At 56.5% G+C, this 17,825-nt stretch overlaps 1 long non-coding RNA gene across 1 annotated transcript; it reads left to right on the forward strand.

Annotated features, from left to right (window-relative positions):
- The first annotated feature begins 453 nt into the window (after positions 1–453).
- Positions 454–10,557, forward strand: LOC116435724. The gene is made up of 3 exons (XR_004236832.1): positions 454–1,905; positions 2,728–2,985; positions 9,635–10,557. It is a non-coding gene; the product is annotated as an uncharacterized LOC116435724 (long non-coding RNA).
- Positions 10,558–17,825: the final 7,268 nt, after the last annotated feature.

Here is a 17,825-nt window from a genome sequence, read left to right on the forward strand (position 1 = left end):
TCACTTTTAACATCTCTTTGTAATAAAAACGCTATTTTAATAAATGGAAATGGGGAGATTCACTGCTGGGCCGCTGCGGGTTTCAGCAGCGCTGGGTTTTTGTCGTTCCCACTGCCATTCCCTGAGCTCTGCCAGTGCAAAACCCCTGGATGAAGCTGAACTGTTCCATTTCATCCTCTGTGCCTCTCCTGCTCCGGGGCAGTTCTCTCCTGTGAAGCCTCCGTGTTTCCAAACCTCCCAATCCCTCGGAGCAGGTATCCAGCCCCGTGCACAGATGTGTGGGAGTCAGCCCGAGGCACAGGGTGGGGTTTATTCTCTCTGATCCCACCAGCTTTTCCCTTCCTTTCCATGTGGGTCCTGACCCCACGGAATGAGGTGCACCAAGGGGGGATGGGCCTAAACAAAATTCTTGCATCCAGGATGGAAAAAAGCCCCTCACTGCACCCTGGGCAGTGCTGGAAATGGAATTTTCACCTCTTTGTGACTGCTGTGCAACAGCCACTTGTTAATTACAACATAAAACCTCTTACCATGTGAGAGACGGATTTATGGATGAAATTCCCTGATCAATATTCACAGCAGCGCCAGGAAGAAACGTGTGGGGTAGTAGGGAATATTTTTTAATTCTTTTTGGTAATTATTTCTCTCTGGTTTAATATTGGCTGACCTTGGAGAATGTAAAAGGAAAACAGAGACGCTGAACATGGAGCCTGTCCCACGGGGACCTGCTGAGGGAGATGCCAGTTGCCCGTGAAAGAACAAGACACCAAAAATCCCTTGTGGCACTGCAAAATCCTCTCTCACTGCCCAAGCACATGGGGCTGTGGGAGAGCGGCCAGTGCAGGGCAGCTCCAGGGCCCAGCGGCAGCTCCAGGGTCCAGCAGCACCTGGTGTTGCCTCATTCCCTCTCCAGGAAGGATGGCAAGAGCTGTGCTCCACCACAAGGCTGGATTTGGGAGAAGAGGTCGGGAAGAAGGAATCCCAACGGAGCAGCCAGCCCTCTGGCATTGCCCAGGGTGGGTTTGGCATCGTCCCTGGCAGACCTGCCGGTGCTCTGCCGCAGGGCTGGGGCACAGCAGCCGCCGGACTGAGCCGCCGCCGCAGCTCCTGCGGTGCAGCTCCTGTATGCCCGGATAATGGCCGGGTATTGAGCGGATCCAGGGGTTTAACCTCTTCCAAAATGTTTGTTAACCGGATTTATCCGGTGGCTCGGCGTCAGCAGAGCACGGGCAGGCTGCTGGAGCAGGGCAGGAAGCGAGGCCGGAGCGTCTCCATTTGTCTGGGAACGCGGTGCCGCTGTCCGGGCTGGTGCCCGCAGAGCCCCACCCTCCCCGGGGAGGGCACGGACGTGTCTGGGCAGGGTCCCAGACATTCCTGGGAGACGCGCACCTGAGTTCTGGGAGTTCCCAAGGCAATTAGCATCTCTGTGCTAACCGTGGTTTCTCCTCTGTCTAGGCAGCTCCTCCATCAAGGTGTGGATCTGCCGTGTCTGGGCGCTGGCGGTGACGCTCGGGGAGTTTAATTAGAGCATGGCTACGACAGCAGTGCTTGTGCAGCCATCCCACCGGCCAGGTCGGGACCCTGCACTGCCTCAGTGCTTCCTCCCCTGGAGAAGAGATCTTGGGATACCTTCAGCGTGTGCAATGTTCCCGTTCCTGCCGCTAAATCAGACAGGGATTGCTGGTGTCAGGACCGGGCTGGACGCACCCCAGGACACCGCTCCAAGCACCATCCCAGCTCTCCAGACACCAGCCAGTGGTGCAGCAGCCTGGCCCCCATCACCGGCGAGCCAGTGGCACCTGGCAGAGACACCTTTCATGTCTCCGAGAGTGGAAGTCAGCACATGGATAATTACAAGGCAGCGCATCTCCGTGCCCTGTGACTAAGGCACCATGTAGAGCAAAGGTAGGAACAAACCACCAGAAGAGCAAATAAATAAAGAAGGCAGCTTTAATAATGGGGTAATTACCCAGCTTAAGTACACAATCATCTCGCATTTTGCTAAACTTTATGACACATGATGACAAGTTAATAAATGAGATGTCTTACCAGCAGTAAAACAGCTGTTACCAGCCACCTTGTATGTCTGGGTAGCCCAGAGCAAAAAAACCCACCAAGCCAAATGAAAAGAAACTGGTTATTTCTGTTTGTGAAATAGCCCGGGTAATAAATCACCATTAATGATGCTGTCACTTATCAAAGGGAAAGCTCTTGTTGCAAAAGCCTTTGAAGTCATGGCACCTATAATTTCCTAACTATAAAAAGGTACCTTTGTGTGTGTGTCATACCTGGAACCGGCGGCAACCAGGAGGTGCCAGGAGTTCAGCACCGCCCAGCCCCACACGAGCGCGGCAGTGAGGAGGGGGTGCCCATGCTCGGGCTGGGCTGCACAGGCCGTCATGAAGCCCCAGATCTGGCAGGGATCGATTAGTGATGGTTTAAAGGTGGTTTTCCTCTCCTCCCTGCACCTAATAGCTTGTTTGCCCAGGAATATTAGGGTGGTTAATTCATATTAATTAACAGGGATCCAATGTGGTTAAAATAATCAACTTGACATCTGCAGTGGCAGGATGGGCTGGGAGCAGGACTCAGAACTGCTGGCAGAGCGGAGCCCCCTCACTGCCCCGGCCCTCACTGAGCCTCGCGGGGCAGCCCGGCCCTCTTGCCCTCCCGTCCTCGTGGGGAAGCACAAACTGTATTAATGGTGGCACAATTATCACATTTCAGTGAGAATCTTCATCCGCAGCGTGTCCTGGAGACACAGCAGCAGCATCTGCCGGGCTCCAGCTCCGCTCTCCTCCTGCCCCAGCCCTTCACTGCACAACTGCTGAGCCCGGGGACGAGTCGGGGCGACGGTGACAAATGCGGCCCTGAAGAGGAGCAGTCTGGCTGTCACTCGAGATTAAGTCCTCTGTCACCAGAGAGCAGGAGGTACCAGGTGCTTGAGCTCAAGGAACCTCTCCCTCAGGTGTGAGGAAGCAGCAGGTAACGGGAGGCACGAGCACGGGTGACAATCCTGTGTGTGTGTTCAGGAGCACAGAGGGGCCGTGGAGACACTCGGGACTCTGTCCAAGGGTGCAGAGAGGTGGTGCAGAGCAGGGCAGCCCCACTCCCCCCCACCTCGATGCTCTCACAGACGGGGAAATGGGTTTCATGGCAAGATCTCACCGACCTCAAAGCCGCCAAAGCTGAGCTCGCCCCAGCATTGTGTGCAACAGCCTCCAGCCAAGCCCAGCCGATGGAGGGTGAGGTACATCCATGGGTTTGGATGCCCCAGGGTTTTTTGGCATTGCCAGGGCCCGCCAAGCAAAGTGGGGCAAGCCCTCGGGAGGGGCAGGGTCACAGCACAGCCCTGCCCTCGGTACCTCCGGCACATCCCCTGAACAAAGAGGGGAGGGTTCTGCTCCCCACCACATCCATCTCTTGAGCAGGAATGTGTTTCTTTTCTGGAGACCTAAGGAGGGTTTTTTTCCTCCTTCTTGACTACTAAATGAGGCAGCTCCTATGTAGCTTTGTCATTTCTCTCCTGCTGAAGACACTTTCTTTTCTTCTCATCTGAGCGGCAGGCACCTCACCCGCCTCATAAGCATCTGCTGCAAGAAGTCTTCACCTGTCACCTCTTCCCAACTGACTTGAGAAAACAGGATAGGAAAGCTATAAATAATTAAGGCCCATCCAACACAGGTGCAGCACTAAATATCAAACCTGCCTGAGCATCTCCAACACTCCCTTGATAGCCAAGGGGAAACTAACCTAGTTTGGAAATAGGAGGAGAAGAGAGGCAGGAGCCACGTGTTAAAATTGTGGCCAAACTGGTTTCAGCCCTTGTCAAGGACTCCTGACCCAGGAATAACCCACTTGTGCTGGCGCAGTGTGGTGCACTGGGCCAAAGGTTCACATCATCATCCCAAAACACCTGGACAAGGCATCCAGGAGAGAAGAGGGCGGCCCAGGGGAGGCAGCCTGCCTTTTCCCCTTGTGTTTGTGGGGAGAGAGGAACCTCGTGCCTCCCTGTCGCCTGTCCCTATTAACATGCACGATTCCCCAAGCCGATCCTCCAGCCGTCTCCGAGCTTGTAAGAAGTTAACATCAAAGCCGTGGAAGGGAGGGAATGGCAAGTGCTGGTGAGAGATGTCACATTAGTGTCTGGCTCTCTCAGAGCTGCTGCATTTAAATTTTGTTCATCAAGGCTTCGACTCCGTGGCCCTGCTTCAGGGGGGGGAGGAGAGGCCACATACAGAGAACTCTGCTCCTGCACCGGGAGCAGCTTCGGGGCAGCCCTGGGATGGTCCAGCCCTGAGAGAGCTGCAGCGACAGCAGCAGTGCCCAGCCGGGGCTCCTGGGCGCCTCGGAGGCTGTAAATCTGCTGCCATCAGGGCATGACGAGGCTGAGGGCGAGATAGAAACTTCCCCTTTGGGCACTTCTGTAATTGTTGGTGAGGGCAGCAGCTCAGCAGAGCGTGATTACAGTCCCAAGTGAGCAACCAGGGAGATAATTAACTTTTGGAACAACTTACCTGTGAGACGAAGTATCCATCACTCAAGGACTTTACGGAGCAACCGATACCCTGCTGAAAGCTCCTGGAGGTGACCCCGCAGCCCAACCAGTGGGAAATATCCCCCTGGGACTGGAAAACGCTGATTTACCTGAATCTAAACGATCTGCAGGAATACTCCTGGCTCCGACTGGCAACAAAAGATAGGCGAGCTGCATAATGTTCTGTCAGCCTGCCCGGGCCTGGGGACAGCAGGGTCACCCCGAGCCAGCGGTTGGGCACACTCTGCTCCCCATCCCGGGTGCCACTCCCGCTGCCTGGGAAGTGGCATTTCAGCTCTCCCACCATTCCAGCTTCCCACAGGGCTTTCTCCACCCACACACACTCATGCCTGATATTTTATTTATTTTTTATGTTTGATTTTACCCTGGTTCAGGTTGAAATAATGAGCATTTTGGGGGCAGAGTGTGCTGGGAAGAGCTGGGACGTCTCCTGTCGCTTCTGAATCCTGGGAGCTTGGAGGCAGCCTGGATTGGTGGGATTTGTCTCCCCATGTGTGCCAAGCACCGAACCAGTAACGTTCTGCCCCGGGATGAAATGCCCAGGTCCATCTGTGTCTTGGTGAGCGAGGTCCGGCAGAGGGGCAGGAGGAGGCAAAGCACCCCAAAAACATTTCCAAGTTCTACTGCAAAACTGTCCCAAGAAACGAGCTCGGGGCTCTCCCCACACCCAGAGGCCTTCTCCAATTGCCTTCTCCAATCGCTGGTCTGTGCAGGAAGGTGACCCCAGCCTGAGCCCCCTGCCCTGCCCGCGGGGACCCTCAGCTGCCCAGGGAGCTGCTTTTATTTGGGCTCCATGGCACAGCCCCGGGAGATTTACGGCCGGAGCTCCTTTGATGTGGGCCCCTGATAAGCGTCAGGAATATTTTCGTTTCATGACAATGTCAGCTCGTGGCTCTGACTGGGGGGGTTTATGGGCAGAGATGTTTCCTGCAGCTATTGAGGCTGCCACATTCCTCGGGCAGGCCAGCCAGTAAAAGAGAATCGTAAAACCCCCTCTGGAAGGGTTTATAAACAGAGGGAAGCTTCTCCTTTAAGGGAGAGGAGCGGGGAGTATTTCCATTTCAATCAGGGGCGTCTCTGGAACCAGACCACAGCCGGGGCTGCAGAATTTGTCAGGGGATTAGCTCAGGAACAGAGCAAGTGCAGGGTTTTTCCCCTTCGCACTCACTCGCCTGTTATTCCAAATTAGGCTCTTGGTGCTGGGCTTGGAGGAGGGTAATGAAAACCAGAAGGGAGCTGGGAGAGCCTGGCTGGGGAACAGGGACAGGCGCTGGAGGGGCCCAGGTGTGCGCAGGGCAGCCGGACACCCCTCGGGCCCTGCTGCTGGTGGGGTCTGGCACACGAGAAGGACACTGTGACTCAGCTCCTCTCCTTCCCTCCTCGCTCCACTGGGAGCTCCTGATGGCAGGAGAAGCCTCCACCGCGGGCATTCACGACGGGACGGCTGTGGGGTCCCCACATCACCCCCACCGAGCGGGGTCCCGCCTGCGGGGAAGCTGCTGTGCCCCGGCGTTCCCCCCGCCGCAACCTCTGCTCCCTGTCAGCTGCTCCTGTGATTTATTGGAGGTTTCGGCTCAAATCTGTAAGGCAAAACCACCGAGCACATTTCCTCCTCCTTGCGGTTCCGCCCCCGCGCCGCCGCAGCGCACACCTGGTACAAACAACCATAAAAACACGTCTGCAGCGCGGGGCTGGGGCCAGCAACGCCGCCGGGTACCCCAGGGTGACAGGGGACAGGGCTGCATCAGGCCTCATGCAGCCTCCAAAGCTGAGTTCCAGTTTCCCAAGGGTTTGGGGGATGTATTTTGGGGCAGAAATAGGGATCCCTTCCTCACGCACCCCTCCTGGATATCCTAGGGAGCTGTTTTCCTCCAAAGGTGATAATCCCAGGGCTGAGTTCTGGGCTTTAAAGACAAATGATTAATGCCGGAGAGGTTTGAACTGGGAGATTTATGCAGTGATGGTTTTCCTGAGCTTCTCTGAAGTACCACGGGGTGAAGGCAGTGGGAGTATCAATCTTTGGAGGCAGCGAGAGCCCCTTGGCCAGGTGGTCGGGGAGAAGGAGAGCAGCAGCTGCAGGAGTGCAGGTCACCCACCGAGAAAGGGACTGGGCCCCATCCTGGAAGCACTGGAAGCTTCACCCCTCCATGCCCTTGCTCTGGAGGCTCTTCCAGAACCTCTCTCTCCTTATGATCTTCAGCTTTCTTGTCATTTCCAGCCTAAATCTTCTTCATGGCTAATTTATCCCCTTCGTCCTTGTGCCAGCACTGTCCTTTAACTTAAACAGCTCATCCCATGCCTGTTGTTTACCCCATGTGTTTATAGGAGCCATCAGTTCCCTGCTCGGCCTCTGCACTCGTGGATAAACAACCTGAGCTTGGATGGTTTGCAGTTGCTCTTCCCTGGCACTGGCAGCTGCTGTCCTGCCACCTCCAACCCCACTGCCCCCAGCCCAACAAGCCCCCATCCCTGCATCCTCTGGGACCTCCAGCCCTCATCCCTGCAGCTCCAGCAGCAAGAGGAGACAGGTTTAGGGTGGGAAGGACACCCAGCAGGGCGGTGTGCCAGCTCCTGCCAGCACCAGCACGAACCCCGGCACAAAGGCCGGCACAAGGAGGAGATGGGACGCTCTGTGCTCAGAGCTTGGGAAGTTTCTTGGCTCCCCAGCAGCACGGCAGGACAAACAGGTTTGGTGGGTGGCATGGAAAAGAAGGGAAGGTTGGCCCAGCGCGCTGTGCCGGGATAAAAGAATCCCAGCCCAGCACTGGGGCAATCACCAGCCATCCTCTCCTCTGTCCCCAGAGATGCCCCCAGTGACATTACTTTCTACCAGGGCTTTCCATGACTCCCACGGCCACAGGAGCAGGACAAGGAGGGGCAGAGCTCCCAGCCCAGCCTCCTCCTGCCTAGGCCCATATTTCACAGGAGAGCAGACACCCATCGGCCGTGTCACGGCGCAAAAACCAAGAACTCAAAGCAATTTTAAATGAACTTTCAAAATGATGAACAAAGAGCCCTTGTCCGTGTTATACAGGAAATAAATCACACCAGAATGATAGTTGTAATTCCCAAAAGTACACAGAGAATTGATTTTGCGATGACATTTATCATGATAAACCGGTACGGCAGCATACAGGCACATCTTAAGCTGCAGCTGGGTGACTCCCTCCCATTTATCACCTGTCCCATCTTCGCCAGCCACATTTGCACAGTTGCACAAGTGATGATTGCTGCTCAGGACAGCAGTCCTGGGCCGGTTTCAGCTCACCCTGCACAAGGCCAGGGCTGGCTTCAGCTCTCGCCCTGCGCTGACTCGGGCCTGGCCTCAGTGGGAGCAGGGCAGAGAGGCACTGCCAAGCTCCTGAGCCATGGAAACTCTGCCTGGGTGGACACGAGGCACCTTGGAATTGCAGATCAAAAACCAGGTTGAGTCTGAGTTGGTTTAAGCCGCCCTCCAGCCCCGGGCACTGGAGAAACCTCCCTGGGTGAAGCTCCTGGAGCAGCTGATCTGGACGTGGGGCGAGGGGCTGGAGGGTCCTGCTGTGCCAGGAGCAGGGATGTGCCAGGTCCTTCCTGGCAGAGTTGGTGAGTGAGGATGCCAGAGTGCCCCTATTGCAGCAGGCAGGGCTGTGCCCTCCGGAGATCACAGAATCATGGATTCATTCATGTTGGAAAAGCTCTCTAAGATCATCAAGTCCAGCCGCTAACGTCACACTGCCACCTTCACCACTAATCCCTGTCCCCAGGTGCCACACCCACACGTTTTTTGAACGCTCCCAGGGATGGTGACACCACCACTGCCTTCCGCAGCCTGTTCCAGTGCTAACCACCCTTTCCATGAAGAAATTTTTCCTAATATCCAACTCACATCAGCTGGGCTGATCCCAGTGTGAAACTGCCTTGGTTTGGCTTTGGCTCTGCCCAGGAAACCCCCGAGGAATGTGCTGCTGGGGGAGCACAGCCAGTGCCAGGCCCCAGGCACCCCAAAAGAGAGCTGGAGGTGCAGCTGGGCTTCATAATGAAAGCCAAAACCCTTCCCAAAAGCAGGGACATTGCCCCAGAAAGGAAACCAGCTCGATTAGGGTAACGCTGGATCCTCAGTCAGGTTTTTAAGTTCTCAGGGCCGTGTATCTCCCTTTGTCAGAGCCTCGCCAGCCTCCCCCGCTCACCTTTATTTGTCTTGCTGCTGTTGCAGTGAAAATGTATTGGCTTTGCAGTTAGTGATTACACGTCATCACATGCCCAATTTATAACCCCATACCCCAAAGAACAGATGTAATAAAGCCAGGGCAGGAAACAGGGATGTTATAAAGCCAAGCAGCCAGCACAGAGCTCCTCGTCTGTGTGCAGGGAACAAAACATTACAGACCTGCTTTGGGGAGGGGGGGAAAGGAGGGGGAAGGGAGCTGCTGTGCCAGGGATGGAGCAGTGTCTGTGTCCCACAGGGATGGGAGGGCCGGGGGGGTTCAGGCCAAAAGCTGCTGCCTGGGCAGGAGGTTGTGGGTGGGTTTGAGGGGTCACAGGATCCAGGTCTGGCTGGGGAGAGTGGGCACAGCTCAGCCTCTGACCATACGAGTGTTTCTTCCAGAGCAAAGTCAGCATTTCCTTGGTGTTCGTGCTGCACTGAGCCCTTGGCCCTCCTCTCCGAGGGGAGGAAAGGAGAGGGGGGCTGTTATCTCCAAAACCTTTGGACCCCCTGAAGCCCCCCGAGCCCTGAGCTGTTGTGCCAGAAGATGCTCGCCAAGAAGACTCGCCCAAAGCAAAGATTTCTCCTCTGTTACTGGCGGGCCGGGGAGATGCGAAGCCTCGCAGGGGGCAGGATAATCACGGGCAGAGATAGAGGCAGCGCGGCCCCGGGGCTGATAACCGCGGCAGCGCTGGGTGGGGGCTCCCCCGTCCCCCGAAGGCGACCGCGGAGATCAACTCGCCTCATTATCGGAAAGTTTTTGTTTAATAACCCAGGGTAATAAAATGCGCCTCTGGAGGGCTTTGCCCAGATAAAGGAATGTTTGTGGTGATAAAGAGTTTTGAATTTAGCTGCCACAAAGAACGTATTAAAGCCCTTTGTTCCCCCAGGCTCTGCGGGTGACCTTGGCCGTGACTGTGGCGCAGCTGGGCCAGGATGGCTGGACAGAGAGCTTGGAGTCCAGCTGGAAGGACTCCAGGATTTCCCTGGAGGTCCCAAGGAGCTGGGGTCGGTTGGTGGTGACAGCAGGATGCAGGTGAGCATTTTCCAGGCCGATGCGATTTTCCAGCAATGGCAGAGCCGGAGCTTTGGGAAAGGACTGCAGAAATCCCGTATGCCCTAAAACTGGGTGCGCCAGAGCCTGGAGCGCTGGAGATACCAAAGGGCAGGAGCAGAGCCTCATCCAGGGTCCAAAACCAGAGCCTGGCTGCTGTTAGAAAAGAAGAAAAAGAAAAAAGGAGTGAACAGCAACAACAAAAAGTCTGATCCCAGATTGTAGGTGTAGTTTGGAAACCGATGTTATGCAAATGAGTTCACTTCGAAAGCTAATCACTTTGAAAGGTCAAAACTTACAGGCATAATCGGACGAAACAAAAAGCTAATTAGAGGTCTTTTGTGTGCCTAAATGAGGCCGGGGAGTTCCCCCTGCTCCCAGGGGTGAGGGGTGCTCAGGAGGGCCCTTGGCAGGATTAGTTCTTCGAGAGGTATTTGCTGGTGAAAGCCTCTCGCCGAGTGAATGGAAATAATGACCCGGGAGCGGCCGCGGAGCGGAGCCGTGGGTTGGAGCCACATCAAACTGAAGGATAAACCGAGGGTGGCCGGGGCTGGAGCGTGGTGCTCGCGGGGTGCAGCTGACACGGGAATGACGGTGCTCCACCCTCAGCGCCATGCTGAGCTCCACCCTCAGCACCGTCCTCAGCTCCATCCTCAGCGCCATCCTCAGCTCCATCCTCAGCGCCATGCTCAGCTCCATCCTCAGCGCCATGCTCAGCTCCATCCCCCATTCCATCCCCAGTTCCATCCCCAGTTCCATCCCCAGTTCCATCCCCAGCTCCATTCCCAGTTCCATCCCCAGTTCCATTCCCAGCTCCATCCTCAGCTCCATCCTCAGCTCCATCCTCAGCTCCATCCCCAGCTCCATCCCCAGTTCCATCACCAGCTTCATCCCTGGTTCCATCCCCAGCTCCATCCCCAGTTCCATCCCCAGCTCCATCCCTGGTTCCATTCCCAGCACCATCCTGAGCTCCATCCCCAGTTCCATCCCCAGCTCCATCCCCATCTCCATCCCCAGTTCCATCCTCAGCTCCATCCTGAGCTCCATCCCCAGCTCCATCCCCAGCTCCATCCCCAGTTCCATCCTCAGCTCCATCCCCAGTTCCATCCCCAGCTCCATCCCCAGCTCCATCCCCGGTTCCATCCTCACCTCCATCCCCAGTTCCATCCTCACCTCCATCCCCAGTTCCATCCTCACCTCCATCCTCACCTCCATCCCCAGCTCCATCCCCATCTCCATCCCCATCTCCATCCCCAGCTCCATCCCCAGCTCCATCCCCAGCTCCATCCCCAGCTCCATCCCCAGCTCCATCACCAGCTCCATCACCAGCTCCATCCCCAGTTCCATCACCAGCTCCATCCCCAGTTCCATCCCCAGCTCCATCCCCAGCTCCATCCCCGGTTCCATCCTCACCTCCATCCCCAGTTCCATCCTCACCTCCATCCCCAGCTCCATCCCCAGCTCCATCCCCAGCTCCATCACCAGCTCCATCCTCAGCTCCATCCCCAGCTCCATCCCCAGCTCCATCCCCAGTTCCATCCCCAGCTCCATCCCCAGCTCCATCCCCAGCTCCATCCTCCCTTCCCCACCTCTCGGTGCTGTTTGGTGCCAGGGTGAGGCTCAGTTCCAGGACTCCACACCCATCACAGGTTTGGTCCCTGGGCTCTGCCGGTCCCGGGAGCACCGCACCGGCCCTGGTGCTGCCCCACGGGAGCCCCTGGCCCTCCCAGTGCCTTTTGATGCTTCCCCAGGAGCAGCCCCCGGGCTCGCCCCGGCTGTCAGCGGCACCGTCACTCCAGCTGGAGTTCTGTTGCCAAGATATGGATTTGGTTTTAATAACAGTTAGTGCAAACATTGTAAATTTACTGCTGCTAGAGAGAGTTTTTGAAAATGTCCAACTCTGGCCATATTTTTTCACTCGCTCCAGCTGTTTGTGCTCTGCTCATACCTGACGTGCTGCTTTGAAATAGCAATCACTGTATTTATAAGAAGGGAAGGACTCATAAATATGTCAGGAGTGGAATATACAACGCCATATTTCACCATTTTCTATTTTAAAATTGTGAGTTATGGCTACAGAAATGTGGTCCCATTAAAGGTGATATGATGTATTTTGTGTCTTGTTCAGGAGCCCATCCATCACCCAGACAATAAAGAAAACCGCACTTACTTTTTTTCCCCTGTCGTCTGTAATTTATGATGCCCAAAAAGCTGTAACCTTTTGGCAGGCTTTGCAGAAACTGCTGCACTGTTAGCAACTAAATAACCTTTTATAAGGTTTTAAATGTGTTGCTACAGTCTCAATGCACTTGCTGTATCGATCCAGAAGATCCTGCAAAAAAGGGGAAAGGAACATGATCTATAACAGGATCGATAACGGTGTATAGATCGTTGAAAGATGCTTCTAATGATTTTTGCCAGCCATCATCTTTCAACGTGCTGCTCCCCATCTTTGGGGCTTCAGTCTCTGCTCAAATTAATTAACTTCGCTCAGCCTGGCTGTGCCAGGGCTCCAGACAGGGCCGGGGAGGATGCACCGTGCTCCCAGCCTGGTCAGTCAGAGAGGGTGGTGACAATGGGTGTCCCTGGCAGGGAACCGACCCCAAACCCAACTGCAGGCCCCAGTCCCTCCTTAGAGGATGGGGAGGATGGGAAGGTGGGATGTGCAGGAGAAGCTCTCCCACAGCTCCCACTGCCCCTCCCCACTTTAAGGACGGATATTTCTGGTTTTTCCCCTGGCAAAACACCGTCCCTTCATGGGAAGCATCCATCCTCCTTCGGGCATCAGAACCTCCGGAACGCCCCCAAACCTGGGGACACCCCGGACCCAGGGCCCGCTGGCATGTGCCGGCTGCCAATGCTCTGGCTGGTGGGTGCAGAACTCAATCATTAATCCTCATCCCAGCTTTAAAAGTGCTGAGTGGAAAGCAATTCCATGGAGAAGTCGCTGTGTGCAGAGGGGGATTTAACGGAAAATCAAAGGGGAGGGAACAGAGGCGGGAGGGGCATGGCTGGGCTCCGGAGAGCCCAGCAGAGCTTCCCTCCCGCCCGGCCACCTCGCTCTGTCATTGCTGTTTCCCCCCAAAGCAGCCACCAAATCATTATTAACGTTATAAATAAAATGAGAGGGCAAGTTATTAAATGTAAAATATGTGGAGTCCTCCTCGAACTCACTGCGTAGTTCATAAATATGATGGCTTAATTTCATCTGTAATCCGAGCGGCTGATGAAGCATTACACAGCTCCCTGTTAATTGAAGTTGTTAACAAAGCTGAAGAGGGAGATTATTATGTATAGACTTTTATCCTTCAGGGGTATCATCATAACAGATCATAAATGGAAATGAATTCATCGCTCCCACATGCCATCGCCGCATCCCGGCACACAGTTTAATGCCAGGCGGGTGGCCAGTGCAGCGGTGGGGATGGGATACAGGATGGATCCCACCTGGGAGGGTCCCCTGTCCCATTCCACAGCCCCAGCACTGAACCCCAAGCCCCGGGCAGCCTGGCCGAGGCCCTGGCTCTCCTCGCAGCACCTTCGAGATGAGATTCCTGGAGCCCGGCTGTCGGTTTGCAGAGCCTTTGGAAGCCTTTGGCTGTGATGTGTGGTCATTGCCATCGGCTGGGGCGTGCCATTCCTCAGGGAAGATGGAAAATCCATTCCCTGGGCTGCTGCATCCCAGACAGAGCGCTCAGGTGCAGGAGGATCCTCTGAGCTCAGCCCAGTTATTTACTGTGGGGCACAAAGCAGCTCCTGCGAGGGCACCTGGGGCTCCATTTATTTCCCAGCTCCACGGACAAAGGGTCGTTACCATCCCAGACAGGAGCACCCATGTTTCCAGCACATTGCTCAAAGCAGTATTTTTCTTTGACCTCCAGCTGGCAATGGGTTGTTTGTTACATGGAGAAGTGGCTGCCTGGTGTTAGAAGTTGTCTGGGAGGAGAATCTCCCTTCCCGTGGCATTCCATGGTCGCTCCTTACACCCCACAGAGCCCTGGGAGATGTTTCCACAGCAAGTGGGTGCCCAGGCCCCCGAATCACCCTCTCCACAGCGAGGGGAGCTGGTCCAGCCAGGGGCTGCAGCCTGCATTTCGGGGCTGTGCTGCTTCCAGGTGGAGTTACAAAAACACACAACGGCGTTTCCTTCTCCTGGACCCCATCGGCTTTTTCCATCCAGCACATTATCCAGGAAATTCTCGTCTATACCTTAGAGGAGTTACTGTGATTATCTGGAACACATTACTTGCACACAGCAAATGCAAATTAATGTAGTCTTCACATTTCGCCGTGGCAATAAAGGGGAATGTTGACATCAGCCTGAAAGTAGAATTAACTTTTGCATGATGTGGTGTGAGCGCGAGGTGTTGAAACCCGCGGCCGAGACTTTCCAAGTCACAGTAAAGAACTGCTCTGGCAGCGTTTCCAGGAGCAGAGGTGAGCTGAGTGCTCTCTCTGTTCCAGCCTGGATTATTGCTTTGCCGGGCTTTCCAAACCCTGCCATTTTGTCTCGTTACCTCTAATGTGCTCCTTGCTTTATTGCAAGCTCATCTCCTTAGGAGGAGAGAGTTACAGCGCTGTCAGGCTCTGCTACTCTCCGATAAAGAGCCGGCTGCTCCCAGCAGCTCCGGCCTCTCCTCCCCGGCTAATCCCTCCAGCATCGCTGCTTTCATCGCGGCCTTGGGGACCCTCTGAACCAGAGCAGACAGGGCTGGAGGGTGGGATCCTGCCAGCCCCCTCGCAGCCCCTGCCCCTCCGGATCGGTGTTAACACCTTGTCCGCGGCGGCAGCGCCGTGTCACCGGAGCCCCTTAAATCACCGCTGAGGCTCAATAGGAAGGGACACGGCTAAGAGCTGTATCGATCCCTTCTGCAGTGCACGGGCTCCCAAATCCCACGGCCAGCAAAAAACCTGGCGTGGAGCATGGGCTGCTGCCCCGGGAAGGGTGTCCCTGGGCTTCTCAGGGCTGGTCTGACCGTGGGTGCTTCGCGTCTGGGGGTTTCAGGAGGTGCCACGACCCAGGTACCCAGGGAGCAGCCACAGCAACCCCACCCGTGGGGGGCCAAGGGGAGGGGGCACGCAGAGCATCCCAGCACCTTTCCACGGGATGGGGGAGAGGTGCGAGCAGCCCTGGCTGCCCTGGGGGCTCACTGTGGCCCTTCGAGGGGTCAGCACCTCCCTCCCTGGCCGGGCTCCAGGACAATTCGGGCTGAGTGGGCTGTAAATGAGGAAGAAGGGAAAACAAATGATGCCAGCAGCAAGTGAAGGAAGTGTAGGAGCATTATGTAAAATATTAAATTTAATGCTATTCCACTTTCCATCTCAGTTATTAAATTAACTGAGAACTATGCTTGCACTTAAAAGATTCCTGTCATATTTTATGCACACGATGATCTCAGAGTAATTCGTGTTAGAAATATGTCATGTTAAATTACAGATACCAATAAACCTTACTTAAACTCAGCATTGATCATGTGTGGGAGATAAACTCCTCAGGGCCCGATCCCCCCGGCCGTGCACCCCGGCACTTCTCCCCACACTGGGATGGGACAGTGGGTGACAGAGGGGGGAATTTCCTTTCTTCCCTCCCCACCAGCTCAAGCATCTCCCACCGCAGGGCTGGGGCCAGGCAGAGCCAGCAGGGCATGGCAGGGACACAGGGGACACGGTGGGGTTTATCTCTCGGGGAGAGCGGGTGTTGCTTGACGTGCTGGGAGAGCCGAGGGCGCCGGGTGGGTGCGCGGAACGGGTGAGGGGTGATGGCTCTCCCTGCCGAGGTGACACCACTTATCGGCAAAGATTGGTGTCACCGTCTCAAACGTGGCACGGTGACACTGTCTCCTATGTGGTGTCACCTCTGCTGGCACTGGCCCATTGTCCCAGCTGCCCCCTCGGCGCGCGGGTGGAGGCAGCGATGGACGATGGCCGCAGCAGCCTCCATTTCTTTGCTGAGACACATAAAGCCCCTCTCCTCCTCCAGTGCTGAGTGTGCTGCTTTTAGGGGTGCCAGGATTGCACCCCCTCAGAGACACCCCCGACCCCGTAAATGGGGACACAGGGGCAGGGAGGGCAGCCTTGGGGATGCTGCCCCCATGGCACCCCCAAAACGCAGCCCACCGCTGCAGGGTGAGCTCCCGGAGCCCTCAGGGCCGGCATCTGTCCTTGGCACGGGAGGGCAGCCCCGGCTCACAGCTCCCGCCGAGAGAGCGAGCCAGAGCTGCATTACGAGGCGCCAGGCTCAGCGGGAGAGGGAAAATGCTAATAATAGGCCTGGGCAGAAGGGGAGCACAGTCCCTCCCTCCTGCACAGCCTCCTGCAGCCTCCGGCCACCGCTCACCATGGGGATGCTCCTGGTCTGGGACCACCTGGGCAGGGCTGCCCCTGTGCCCCCCACAGCCGCAGAGGACAGATCCCGTCCCCACTGGGGCAATGCCAGCACATGGGGCCAGCAGAGCCCTCGGTGGGACAGGAGCACCGAACCCTTTCCCAAATCCCAGCCCGCAGCCTGCCCAGGGCTCGCTCTACTCCCACATGGCACAGCCCTCATGTGATCCAAGACTTGGCTTTTCCTTTATGAAAATCCTCTGCCTGTGTGCAGGAATCACAAGCTCTGGCTGCCCCGGGGCTGCTCCCACCGCAGCTCTGAGGCTTTTCTGGCAAGTTTGGCTTCTGCCTGCCCTTGAATAGCCCCGCTTGTTCTCGGAGGAGGGCCCGGCCGCCTCCCACCCAGCGCCGGCTCCAGCGCCCTCCTCCCTCCAGCCCAGCCCGGCGCCCCGCAGCCCCGGTGCCAGGACAGGGTGCACCCAGCGGGGGAGGGCTGGAGCCCCCCAGCTGTCTTCACCTTCAGGGACCCAATGGGAAGACCCAGTGTCCCCGGGACTGCTGCTGCTAATCCAGACCCAAGGAGCATCTGAAAGCTCAACCTGTTGGTTCCTTTCACTTTGAGAGTTACCCAGAGGCTCCCCAAGGTCAGTCCCTGCTCGGGTCATGGGTGGAAATGTGACCTGCCCAGAGCATGTCAGGGTTTGGACCAGCCCGGTGCGACTGCCCACTCCCAAGGTGTGATTGAGGGGCTGTGTGCCACCATCCTTGGGGACAACAACTTCCCAGAGCAGCCAGGAGCCCTCGGAGCTGCTCCCGTGTTATCTCGGTGCTGGCAACTCCCGGTGCTGAGCACCCCTAAACCGAGTGCTGAGCTCTCCCTTCCCCACAGCCGAGCATCCCCAGAACCAACACAACCCAACCTGTGCCACGGGGGCCACACGGTGCCACCAAACCACGGGGACACCGGCCGTGACCTTGCAAAACTGAGCTCGGGTGGGGACCCCAGCCCCGCGCCGGCCACCCCACACCCACGGGTGCCCCCGAGCGCAGCCTCCCGCAGCCGGGGAGTAATTGGGTGCAGCAGCACATGCTGCGGGGCTGCTTTAATCCTGCTCCAGGTGGCTGCAATCCAGTGCAGGATTTACAGTGCCCTGACCCCGAGCTGTCAAGAAGGAACAGCCAGATTAATGGGGTGGGCGGGTTCGTGCAATAATCGTTTGTTTGATGTGACAAGCCTGATAGGCGTTGATTTACTTACAGACTGATAGGCTTTTAATTGAGCACCTCCGTCCCAGTCACATCAAAGGCAGAGGTTGACAAGGGGCCCCTTTTACCAAAAGCTCCCGGTGACTGACAGATCCTGGATGCTAATTCTCCCGGGGAGGGGGTTCCCTCTTTTCTCTTCTCGGTGGTTTTTTATTCTCAGGCTGGGCCAGGCTGGCGCAGAGAAAGCTCCAATTCCTGCAGGAGAGGGTGCCTCTCCTCACCCAGAGCCCTCCGGCAAAGCCGAGCCCCGAGCACAACCCAGACAGGCTTTTGTTTCCCTCACAAGAGTTTTGGGGTGCCCCTGCCTCCTCCTGCTGCCAGGTGGCTGTGGCCACGATGCCCAGGATGTCGCAGGCAGGAGGGCACCCAGGGACAGGGCTTCCCCCCGTGCTGTCTCCAGCACTGTCCCCACCAGGGAGATGCTGTCCCTGGCACCC

Source organism: Corvus moneduloides, chromosome 27, assembly GCF_009650955.1.
Source record: "Corvus moneduloides isolate bCorMon1 chromosome 27, bCorMon1.pri, whole genome shotgun sequence".
Taxonomy (NCBI): domain Eukaryota; kingdom Metazoa; phylum Chordata; class Aves; order Passeriformes; family Corvidae; genus Corvus; species Corvus moneduloides.